Source organism: Rhinopithecus roxellana, chromosome 12 (assembly GCF_007565055.1).
Source record: "Rhinopithecus roxellana isolate Shanxi Qingling chromosome 12, ASM756505v1, whole genome shotgun sequence".
NCBI lineage: Eukaryota > Metazoa > Chordata > Mammalia > Primates > Cercopithecidae > Rhinopithecus > Rhinopithecus roxellana.
This window is the reverse complement of record NC_044560.1, coordinates 124528118-124540428: the sequence shown is the minus strand read 5'-3', so window position 1 is coordinate 124540428 and position 12311 is coordinate 124528118. Positions and strand designations below refer to the sequence as shown.

Sequence of the window (12311 nt, the reverse complement as noted above, 5' to 3'; positions counted from 1 at the left end):
AATTTCTGTGGTGCCTTCATGCCCCAGGCAGCCATGTGAGAGCCCAGAACTAAAGCCAGCTCCCACTGCCCAGCCCAGCCTCAGGCCCACCCACAGAGCCAGGCGCAAGGCTGTGAAGCCCATGTGGCCCCAGAGGGAGAGGCTGGCTCTGGCATCCCACGGTCCTGGCTCCAGATCCCAGCCCAACCGCATCACCTGGGCTGGTACCTTCTCAAAGACTCAGTTCTTTCGTATATAAATGGGCAGTGATAGCAATATTTGATGAACTGAAAATATCTACTTTGTAGAATAGTTGTAAAGATTAGTGATGATATTTTAAAAACAACCTGCCACATAGTAGGAACTCAAAAAGGCAGCTGCAATGATCATCATGATGATGATACTGGGTGTAAGTGTGATCGTCACATGTGGAACCATGAACTCGATGCTTTCTTTTGGGGGACCAGGCCTCCTTGTGCAAAGGGGAGTCCAGGTGTTCAGGTGCAGGGCTCACTTAGCATTTCTCTCCGTGTTCCTTTTCCTTTCATTTTTCCTCTCCTCCCACACTCTTCGTTCCCTTCTATATGGCTGCCCCTGCCAGTAACACTTGTTTACATTGGGACCAGGATACTGTGTTTGCCTCCTGTTACTAACCAGCTTTTGCTCAGTAACTTACAGCAACAGACATTTATTTCTTGCCCATGTTACCCACAATTTGGGTTGCCAGAACTCACTTCCTGCATTTTGAGAATTAATGAGATGGCTCCTGGACATGCTTACCACACCTGGTGCCGCTGTGTTCCCTTCCCCTCCTGCCACCCTCATGCCACCCTCCATGGCGAGCAGTCTAACCTACAAGGGCCCTTGTGGATGCCCTGGTTTTGTAATAGGATATGTCCACTGTTTGAACATTCACCCCTAAGGGCAAGAGCCAGGGCACATCTGCTAGGCCTCGTCCCTCCTTTGCAGCCCTCATGTAGTAGAGACACAGGGGAGGGGCTCAGAAGTAGATAGAGTCCTCCTGGAAAAGCCCCTTTAAGGCACAGCAGCTAGGCAGAAAGAGTTCTGGGTTCACGCGGGATCTCTGCCATGGCCTGTTGTGGCCTCCAGCAAGTCTCTTTCCCTCTTGTAGCCTCGGTTTACTCATCTGAACAGGAGGAGCCAGGACTCACTTGGGCCATCTAGGATTCCAGAGCTATTCAGCCATGGGTTTTAGAGAAGGGAGGAATTCCTGTAGGGGGTCTAGAGGCAGGAGCAAGACCTTGACTGGCAGCATGGAGAGGGTAAGCCACTCTCCAGCCGCAGGGCACCTGTTGGGAGCTCGGCGTGAGTCAGGACAGCTTTGAGGACTGTGCAGGGAAGAGCCCCCTCCCGCTCCCCCACCATCCAACTGCCTCGTCCGCCCTCCCTCCTATAGACATCAGGGCAGTGCATCCTGCTCTGGGACAGCCCCCAGTAGACTCCAAATGGGGAACCACCCTGAGTCGTCCAGCTCCCAGGCTCCTCCCCAGGCCTAGGGGGAGCCCCCAGAGAGTGCAGTCAGTGAGGGGCCCTCATTCCACACACCCCACCTAAGTAGTCCTGCCTGCCCAGGACCCAGGAGCAGAGTCTCCCGGGGCTGGGGGTAGCTACCACCAGCTCTGTCTGTGAGCAAGAATGCAGGAAAGTCTAACAGTGAAAATCACAGCAGTGAGGGCAGCCGTGGACACTAACCTCTTTTTCCTGAAACCCTAGGTCTGTGGGGACACAGAGGTCCACCCCAGCACCAGGCCAGCACACAGGCGTCATGCCCAATGCCAGCTTCTCCCATCTCCAAAATGTAGTCAGTCCCCAGTCAATCCTGTTGACAGGCCACCAGAAAGACCTCACACACATCCACTCTGTCCGTGCCCACTGGCACTATCCCAGTCCCAGCCTCCTCCCCTCCTCCCTGCCTCTGTACTGCTCCCCACACTGCGGTCAGTGAGTGGTGCTGGCTTTGTCTCCCATGCTTGCCTCAGATGTGGGGCACCACTTAATCACTGTGGTGTCTTGGTAGCGTGTAATAGGTTTTGAGCTTGCTGAGTGAATGAAAGAATGAATGAGTGAAGAAATGAACGTTGACCAGGGTCTCCCATCCTGGTCTCCTCTGGGCTGGTGAATTTGTAAGGATAGGCCAGCAGTAAAGTCAGGGCAAAGGGAGACTCGCCTCCACTCTCATGAATCCACTCTCCAAAACCAACAGATCTGAAGCCACATGCAGATCCTGCTGGCAGCTGCCACTTCTCCTGGCTCAGCCATGCCAGGAGCAGATGGCCCACTCTGCACAGCAAATCTACTTTCCACCCGAGAATTTCCAAGCTGGACAGAGCCTCTGAGCTTGAGCTGCCCACCTCACCCTAGCTGTGGGAAAACTGAGGTCCACAGAGAACAGAGACATGAGCAAAACCTCCAGAAAGTCCAGGACAAGGCCAGAACTGTACCCCAGGTCCAGGATCTATGATCCAAGGGCTCTGTTTTTGTGTGCGGGACAATGAGCCAGCCCTGTGGGTCTGTTATAGAGTCAGCGTATTGGCATGGAACACGTCCGCACGAAAGCTGTGGTGAGGGAAGTCCACTCCGGCGTCGTTACATTCTTATGATCATGTAATTTCTGAGTCCTACATCCAGTGACAGGCTGGCTTATATGCAGAGCTGGGACTAAGCACTCTCTTGGTGGAGTGTGACCTGAAGACGTACCCACTCCACTCCTCACCCACTCATCTGGGGACACCTGCAGTTCTGTCCCAGGGCTGCCCTTATAGTGGGAACCCTGGGACTCAGCTGGGCTCTTGCAGCCCATCACCTGCCAAGTCCCAAAGAACTCATAAGACCCCCAAGGCTATGGGATGTAGGAAGGGTCTATGCTACCAGGAATGCACCTATCTATCTCCCAGGCATGTGTCTGCTCATGCAAATGTCTCTCAAGCCTAGAGTCCATGGGTGTCTCTAAGAAATGTCTCAGGAAATAGAAACATAATTATAAGACACACCAGTGACCCCCCAACCCAGCCTTGCCAGGTGTCTGAGCCAGGCCCCTGCTGGGGGCTCTTCTGTCATTCCACAACAGTCCCAGCCTTAGTGTCCAGCTGAAGTTCCTGAAAGCTCTGTGGTTCTAGAGTCTGGATGGGGCCAAGCATGAGAAGGTGAGAGATTGAGCCTTCGCCTGCCTGGCCCCTCCAGTGTTTTTTAGGACCCAACCCTGGCCCAACCTTGGCCCAGCCCAGCTCCAGAATCCTGCCCTGAGAGCCTGCGAGGACAGACAGGGATTTCCAGTGCTGACAGCAATCTGGCTTCTCCTCTCTTCTGCTCTGAGGGGGCTTCAGTGCAAAGGGTAGGAACTTTGGGGTCAGGAGGCCTGGGTGTAAAGTGTGGCTCTGCCACTGTGAGCTAAGAGATGCTAGGAAAGCCATTTCACCTCCAAGGGCCTCAGTCCCTCGTCTGTAAAACTGGGACAATACACCTGCCTCATGGGATTGTGCTACATACACTCATTCTAGAACACAGTATTAAAATGCTCTTCCATGGTGGAAGGGTTCTTATCATAAAAGCCGCTACTATGTGCCAGCCACCATTCCAGGCTCTCTGATTACATAACACCACGAGATGGGTTTTATGATACTCATTTTGCAGATGAAAACAAAGGCTCACGGAAGATGAACAGTTTCCTCAAGGCCATGGAGGCAGACCTGCCATGTGAACCCTGGCCTCTTGAGTCCTAGGTGTGGCCATCTCCCTTGCACGTGGTGCCCTTGCTGTATACGTACAAAAGTGTTGATGATTTTGTGGAAACAAGTGCCTGTTTAGCTGGTGCGTCTTAGGAAATACTCTTAGCATCTGTGATGTTTCTGCAACCTGGCACTGTGTGACCTCTTCTGGAGGTTACTCTGCAGTTCGGGGCAGGTGGAGTGCAAACGTGTGACAACCTTAAGCAGGCCTGGGTGATGCTGAGGGGCCCAAATAAGCCCTCCCTATACAGGAGGTGGCTGTGGCCAGTGTGCAAGCCCAGACGTTCTGGAAGGAGCCAGGCTGTGGCCATGGAGAGGCGTGTCAGCCAGAGGGGAGAGAAAGCTCATTTTCTGTCTGCTGGGCTCCTGTAGCTGGACAGGCTGAGCCTCAAGAGCCCCCCAAGATTTTCTAGTCCACTTGCTTGTAGATCCTCTGGCCTATAATTAACAGAAAAATAAGTACAAGGTGGTGAATTCTTTATTAGCTAAATGTATTCCATTTATAGGTTTATATTCTGACATTATCTCCTTTCAACTGGTGTTTGAGGTTAAAATATTCCTTACTTAAGAAAATTAAAAAGATGATAGTGGGAGGCAGATAAGAGTCTCAAAGTCTTTACTTGGCAAAATGAAAAGCTGGTAATTGCATTGTTCTCCCCACTCACCCACCTTTTTTTTTTTTTTTTTTTTTTTTTTTTTTTTTGAAGTGAGAAAGAATTGAGCATGCTTGAAATGTGATTAAGAGAATATTCTAGGATGGCTGAGGCTGATGATACAGGAGAGAGGGGGAACAACGATAAGCATGAAGTTCCAAGAAGGCAGCAAGGTGGGGACCAGAGCTTGGGTGCAGGGTTGAGGAGGACGCCTTGGGTGGAGGAAGACACCTCTTCACTTGTAACTGAAGGGAAGGAGGGAGGAGGCTGGCAGGCAAGTAATTTGGCAGGTGAAAAGGGAGAAAATTCTCAGCTGATGGCTTCTAATCAGAGCACCACTGTCTGAAGTAGAAGGTGAAGTCATCCACAGAGGAAAAGGAGAGAGAAGGGAGGATTCTTGGTTTGAAGAGGTGAGACTCTTTGACATAAGAGAAACTGGCCAGAAGAATTGACCAGGACAAGAAGTTAAAGATGTTTCCTCCTGTGGGCCATTATGATTGATTGGTAGCAGCTGCCTCGAACGTGATGGTATAAGATGATAAAGTCACATCAGAACTCAGCAGAGAAAAGGCCCAGAATGATTTGTGATGTCTACTGGGGACTGAGATTAGGGCACATGCCAGCCACAAATCTGCTCTGTCAATGCTAGGAACACAGAGGATGCTGACTGGCAATGAGGGCCCGTGAACCTGCCAAGTCACAGGTGTAAGATTTTCTGCAGCAGCACCAAGCAGCTGGGGTGTAAATGTGGATGCTGTCACCAGGCCTGTGTGCTGATTTTATCCTAGCACCCACTGCTCAGCGATCATCCCATTGCATGTAAACTACTCCAGGACAGGGCACATATGCCTCAGAATTGCTGACACTTAGGAGATGTTTTCTGAGGACATACTGGACCAAATCACACAGAATGAAGTTCATTCCATTGAGTCAAGGTATCTCCAGGCCCAGTTGCGGGGGTGGAGGTCCAGTCTTATGCACTAGAAGAAAATTACAATTTTACCCTTGGTTCCAGGGAAACAGGTTTCTCAGGATATTTACTTGTTCAGCCATCCAGAAATCTAGCATTCTTTTTTCCTGGACTAGAATGAGTAATGTAGGAATTAGAGGAGCTGGGTTGGAGACACGAGCCGGACTCAGGGTTGGACCAGGTAAGCTCTAGGGCCCATTCATTTCAAACTCTGAGAACCAGTGGTTATCACACACTCTCCGTCCCTAGCACATGCTATAATCTGAGTATAATTCTAACTTCTGACATTCCAAAATCCTTGACCCTAACATGCTGTTACTTTAAAGTTGCACAGCACTAACATTCCAGCATGCTATAATCAGAGCCTTCTAACATGCTAGCATTATTTGCTCCAACCACTCTTGGATTCCTTGGGAGGAGTATGCAGCTAAGAGCCTTCCAGGAATGAAAATCACTCTATGCAGGACTGTTGTCACCCGCTCCACAGGGAGCAGAAGTCCAGGCAGAAGGCAGAACTTGAGGAGTTAAAAGGCAAACAGTGTGAGCACCAGAGACAGAGAGACTGGCTCCGTTACCCGGGCACCCACACATTTGGCGCATGCAGCCCCCAGGCTCATGCCAGCCTGTTTCTACCCCAGCTAGAGTGCCGCAGATCCATAATCCAAAACACACCTGTGAAGCTGGGACATAGAAGCAGATCAGAGGTAAAGACTCAGGCTTGAGAGAAGAGAGAGATATAAGACCAATATACAGAATACCATTAACACCTTTTAAAATTCATAACAATAGAAATTGCTCCCTAGAGAGTAGACACCATCCTGCTTGAAAAACTCCCATATCCATCAACTTATGTGGCCCTTCCACATCCTCAATTCCTCTTGGAGGGAGACAGAAGTGGTATTTATTATTCCATTTGGCTGATCAGTAAATCCAAGTACAGATGGGAAGTCAGAGAGTCTTAGAACTGGAGTAAAATGGTGGTCACATTGTCTAGGTCATTCTTCCCGATGACCAGGAAGTCATCCTGGTCCCTAAAAAATCCATCCAGCTGCCTCTTGGGCCCTCTGTTCTGCTGGGAATTCTTCTGCTAGGGCTTCCCTGACTTCCTCTCTGGGCTCCCATAGGCCTCCAGGATTTTGCTGTCACAGCCTCTCTCATGCTCCCAGTCTAAGATGTCCACTCCCTGAGCACTAAGAAGGCGCATATTACCCACTTGTTGAATAAATGAATGAATGAAAGAACGCACTAACCCTGAGGTCCATGAGCAGAAATGCAGCCTGCTTCTACATTACCCCACAGCAAAACCCAGCCTAAAACTCACATCTTCTGCCCCCATGGTAGGAGACTAAGGGGTCCAGCAACATCACATCTGCCTTTGGAAGTTGAGGCTAGATTGACAAATGAAAAGACCTAAGGAAAGAGAGTCCCAGGTACTATTGAGTAAACCATGCAATCACAGTTAGAGGAGGGGGAGTTTAGTGCTAAGCAGGAGCATTTGTAGGGAGGGGTGGCGGCAAGATGATTAGGTAGGGAAAAGCCAGAAAAGAAAGAAAATAGAGCAAGGTGAGAATTACACCAAAAACATGAGAGTAGAAAGGAGATTCTGAGATCTTCTATGTGGCCTTCTCAGAGTCTTTCCTCCCGTGTCTGCACAGTGAGTGGCTTTAGACAGAGCTAGGTCCAAGATCCCCTTTAGCCCCCAACATTCAGCATTTCCACACCTGCCTAACAGAAGTTTGAGTGCCTGGCACTGAAAGGAGGCAGGGTAAATTAGAGAAGGCTTCCTGGATGAGGTGAAAAATAGTTGAAATTTCCCTGATACAGATCCAGCTGTCTTCCAGTTTACTCGTCATCTCCATAGTCCTCAGGGCAGGACCCACACCCACCTCCTTCTCCATTGTGGTTCTTCACTTGGTGGCCTCAGAAATGGCAGCCCTTCAGAGCTCATAGCTGGGCACAGAAGAGCAGCCATGGTTCACATAGGGCCTTTTTCACCTTAGAAACGAGAGGCAATCACAGTGGCTCACATTTGTAGTCCCAGCACTTTGGGAGGCTGAGGTAGGAGGATCGCTTGAAGCCAGGAGTTCGAGATCATCCTGGGCAACATCCCAAGACCCCATTTCTACAAAAATAAAAAATTATCCAGTCATAGTCGTGGTGATGCATGCCTATAGTCCCAGATACTCAAGAGGCTAAGGTGAGAGGGTTGCTTGAGCCCAGATGTCAAGGCCGCAGTAGGCCAAGATTGCACCACTGCACTCCAGCCTGGGTGACAGAGTGAGACCCCCATCTCTAAAAAAACAAAGCAAATGAACAAACAAAAATAACAGCTGCTATCCTCTCTCACTGGCAAGCGCCCTGGTCTGCCACACTCCCCAAGCTGGAGCTTGAGGCCACGGCATCTGAAGTGTTTCAGAATTTCCAACGGTGCTTCAAAGGGCCCTGCCGCCCCACCACGCATGCATCTGGCAGCTGGCATGCCTGTGAAGGGCTGCGATCCTTGGCCAGAGTCACCATTGCTGCTTCAGGCCAAAACATCCAGCCAGCCAGAGGAACATCCCCTCCCGGCTTGTCCCTAGCTGGAGCCAGCCCTCACCCTCCGGAACAAGGGAGAGTCTAGAAGAATAGAGTGCCCACACCCCAGGCCGGATCCCAGGGCTGCTCCATCAGTGAGGGAGAATGTACGAATCTGGCAAGGAGCTCAACACTCTTCCTGGACAGTGTAGGAAAGGCAAGAGGAGAAGAAAGTGTAGATTAAGAGCATGGGCTTTGACCCGGACTGTGTGAGTTAGAAACCCTGCGTTCTTCTGATCAGAAGTCGCCTTGGGCAGATCTGTGGCTTCACTTCTCTCAGCCTGTAGCCTCCCACTCTGCAAATGAGCCTGAGATCCAGATCACTAGCACTCAGGGCCTGGCCTTGCACTACAGCTCAGGGCCTGGCCTTGCACAGTCAGTCCGTAAATGTGAGCTCTTGTGTTGCCACTGTTATTTCAGGGTCCCTGGTCCCTCAGAGCTCGAAGTCCTCTAAGAGCAGGACTCCCACACAGGAGAAAGTAGAGCCACTGGGGTCGAGGGGCAGAAGTGCTCGGATGCAACTGGGATGCTGTGGGAAAACCCCAAGAGCCAAATTCAGCTCCAAGTAGCGTTGAGGCTCAGGAGGCGTGGGTCCCTGTCCCTGCCAACAGGGAGCTCCCAGGAATCCTGGGGTGTTGTGATTCTAAAAAAGAAGCCTCTGGATGTTGTAAAGAGTGACTGCCGTGGCCATGGAGATCCCTGGCTGAGCACTGCCTCCTGCAGTTCACAGAACCCATCACAGGCTCTGTCCTATGCTGACCTGGAATCACCCTGCACGGCCATTGCCTGGGTCTGGGCCTTGACATGGACACACCCGGTGCCATGCCTGGGCTTGAGCCCAGCTCTGCCCCTTTCTGCCAGTGTGACACAGGGCAAGTTCTGTTAGCCTCAGCAGGGTTGCTCTTCTTGGAATTTGTATCCATCTTTGCGGTGTTCGTGGTGGAGCTGAGCTATCCAGCTGAAGCCCTGGGGCACTTTCCTTTCTGACATCCTGCATTCTAACAGCTTCCAAAGAGGAGCAGCTGGTAAAGGCTGCTAAAGTGGGCAGAATCTCTGGTTCCACCCAGATACAGCCAGTTCCCCATAGGATGTCTGAATACCCCTCACAGGCCTGACAAGTGCTCTTCGACCCTCGGCTTACACACCTCCAAGGGTGGAGCACTCACTCCCTTACAACTGGACGGTTGGCTCGGAGAGTGTTTTTTGGTCCCAGCTTGAATCTGTCCCCTTCACCATGTCCTGCAGCATCAGAATGTCATGGAGGAGGGACGCCCCCCTGCTCCAACCCTTGCTATTGCCACCTCCTCTTTCACTTAATATTACAGCAACCCAGAACTGCTGTTGGCCAGCATGTGCCACACCACCTCTCCCCTCTGTGCGTGTGCTCCTACTGTGCTCTCTACCAGGAACACCCTTCCTCCTCTCTTCCTCTCACTCCTCACTCATCTCCTTAGTCTGGGTCCCCTCCTTCCACTTCAATATCGTGGCCCCTGGCACTGCATGGCTCATGCTGTCCTGTGAGTGTTTGCCTGCCCATCTCCCCCTTCATACCGTGACCTCCTCAGGGGAGGGGACTGTGTGTGTCAGCTCCTGGCACAAGCTTGGGTACAGAGATGGTGTCATCTCAGGCCCCACTGAACCGAAAGGGCCCCAGCCCTTCCCTGGGCGGCTTGCAAAGCAGGAGAAAGGAAGCTCAGCTCTGTCAGTGTCCCATCAGATACTCTTTGGAAGACCGGTTGTCCATCCTCCACTGGCCCTCCCATCCAGCCCTCCTGTCACACTTCCTCAGGAAAACAAACACCGCTATAGCTTGATATCCGGCCGGCCTGTCCTGGCAGCTAGATTAGCATTTGAAAGTTTCCCTTGCATTAATTTCAGACGGAACATAAATATAGGCTTGGGATGCCTCTTCCAGGAGGAGAAAACTGGAAACCCAGCATACTCACTGGAGAGAAAACATGTGTGCTGGCCGGGGGGAGCCCGTGCTACTTTGGAGCCTTTGTGGGAACATCTGGTTCTCCCCTCCTCCCTCTGCCCAGCCCCTCAACACGGTCCTGAAACTGCCCTGTTAATTGCGTGTTGTTCTTGCTGAGCACTTGCACACTCTCCTCTCCAATCTGGTGAATGTTGGAAGGGACACATGTTTCTGACAATTTCCTGCCCCCAAATGTGAACTCAGGATCCTCTGCAGCTGCCAATACTTCAGAGTGGGTGTAGTAGGACGTGCAGTAAACTGGGACATCTTTGGATTGAAGTTCAAGCTTTGCCTTTTACCAGGTGTGTGACCTTGGGTGAGTCGCGTCCCCTCACTGAGCCTCAGTTTCCTCATCTGGAAACTGGCAACACCTCAAAGGGCTACTGCGAGGATGAAATGAAATGACGTTTGAGAAGCATTCTGTACTCGGGAGGCCCACTAAGTATGATTGTGTGTTCAAGTCATCCAAAGAAGGAATCGTAGAGGTGGGAGGACCCATGAGACCATGGGGCCCAACACCATGTGGGGAAACTGAGGCACAAAGGGAGAACGGAAACTCCCCAAGGTGACATGGTTGATTGATGAGTGAGGTGTTCTAACAGTCCTAACACCAGGACAGGACTCGCTCTACCCTGCATTCCCACGTCAGAGGATCAACAGGGGCTGTCAGGCTGTGCCAGGCTGATGGGAGGTGGGGTAGATCTGGCCCTGGCCTGTGCTCTGCTCACTGAACCTTGTGCCCTGGCACAGGCTAGATTGCACTTAGGAGAAAGGGAGTCTTTTTCTTTGCACTAAAACATCATGGGGGCTGCACCGGGCACCTCTTCCTGTTTGTATATAAGTGTCCTTTATGTGAGACCCTGGCTTCTCTCAAGGTAGACAGGCACCATCCCAGCCCCACAAATGGTAAGATCCAATCCACCTTCAGGCCCTTGATTCTCCTTCCTTTGCCTGTCTTCTCTTACATCTGCATCTGAATCCCACTCATCCTGGGGGAGTCCTCTATACATGACTGAATACATGAGCCCCTCCTCTAGGAAGCCTTCCCTGATGTCCTCAGTGAATTGGTCTCCTCCATGCTTTTGTTTTCATTTCTGGGTTCCCTCTCCTCTTTCTCCCTTCTCTCCTTACCTCTCTGTCTCTGTGTCTTTGTGTCTCTTTGTCCTGTCCTTGTCTCTTTCTGTCACTTTTTCTTGGTGTCTCTTCTTCCCTCTCTCCCTACTGTTGTCTCTGTGTCTCTTACTGCCTGTCTCTGGGCCCCTTTTTCCTTCTCTCCACATTGTCTTTCTGCTCCCCATCTGGTCCTGAAGCTCTCTTCCTCCTCCATGCCCCTTTCTGTGAGTGTCTCTCTGCTCTTCTCCCTACCTCTCTCTCTCTCTCTCTCTCTCTCTGTCTCCTCTCTCCCTCTCTTTGTCTGCATGGCTCTGTGTGCCCCAACCCCCCCACCCCATAGTCCTCCCTCTGTTTCCTCCTCTTCTTATCCACGAGGCCTCAGCAGATGAAATGGAACGTATCTTCCTGCAGAGAGCTGGCCAGAGAACAGCTGTCAGTGCTGGAAGGGGCTGCTGAGCTGTGGCCAGGAGACCTGGGGAGCCTGGGCAAGCCTTGCAGGCTGAGCCCCAACATTGTGGGGCCCCTTTGGAGACTTTCCATGACTTTCCCTGCAGGTTCCAGGATAGGTGTGGCACCTATTTCAGGATTTCTGACCTTGGAGGCAAGCATAGTCCCTGTCTGCCAGCTCCTGGGGACAGCATGCACTGGGCCCTGACTCAGGGGCTGGTCCAAGGGCCAAATTCCTGGGATTGGTAGAATCTGGAGGAGTACCACCAAGGGGCAGGGCTGAGTTGCGAGAAGAGGAGATCCATGAGCTCAGGTCTCCTGGGGATAGGATGAGATCATGGAAAGGATATGGAGTAACAGGTTTTTTCACTCATTCATTCAACACACATTCACAAAGCCACTGCCACATGCCAGACTTGAGTTTACCTCTAGGGATAAAGATGAATCAGGCGTGATCCCTGTCCTCAAAAAGCTCTTAGATCCCCCTCAGGTGGCTGGATGGAAGCACGTTCTGACAAAGTCAGCTCTGGGGTATGAACTAGAGAGAGAGAAGGGGAGCAATTTCTGCAGTGATTCAGGCAGAAGGTGATGGTGACCTAGGCCAGAGTCAGGCACCTTTAGGAAGTCACATCAGGGGGCCTCTGGGAAGTGATCGTATGAAGGTGAGGAGAGAGAAGAATCAAGGTAGGACCTATTTAGGTTGAATAGCAGAGCCTGGTTGAGACACAAGACATTCTTGCAGAGAAGGATGAGTTGGATTCTACAGGTTCTGAGGATGTTTAGGTGGAGATGTCCAGCAGGTCACTGAACAAATGCATCTGGGCGAAGGTGGCAGTTCCAGAATGGTCAGCATT

At 51.4% G+C, this 12311-nt stretch overlaps 1 protein-coding gene across 1 annotated transcript in view; it reads left to right on the top strand.

The window, feature by feature from the left end:
- Positions 1-12311, top strand: part of TRABD2B (TraB domain containing 2B) — a 231552-nt gene that overhangs the window by 198439 nt on the left and 20802 nt on the right. The window lies entirely within an intron of this gene.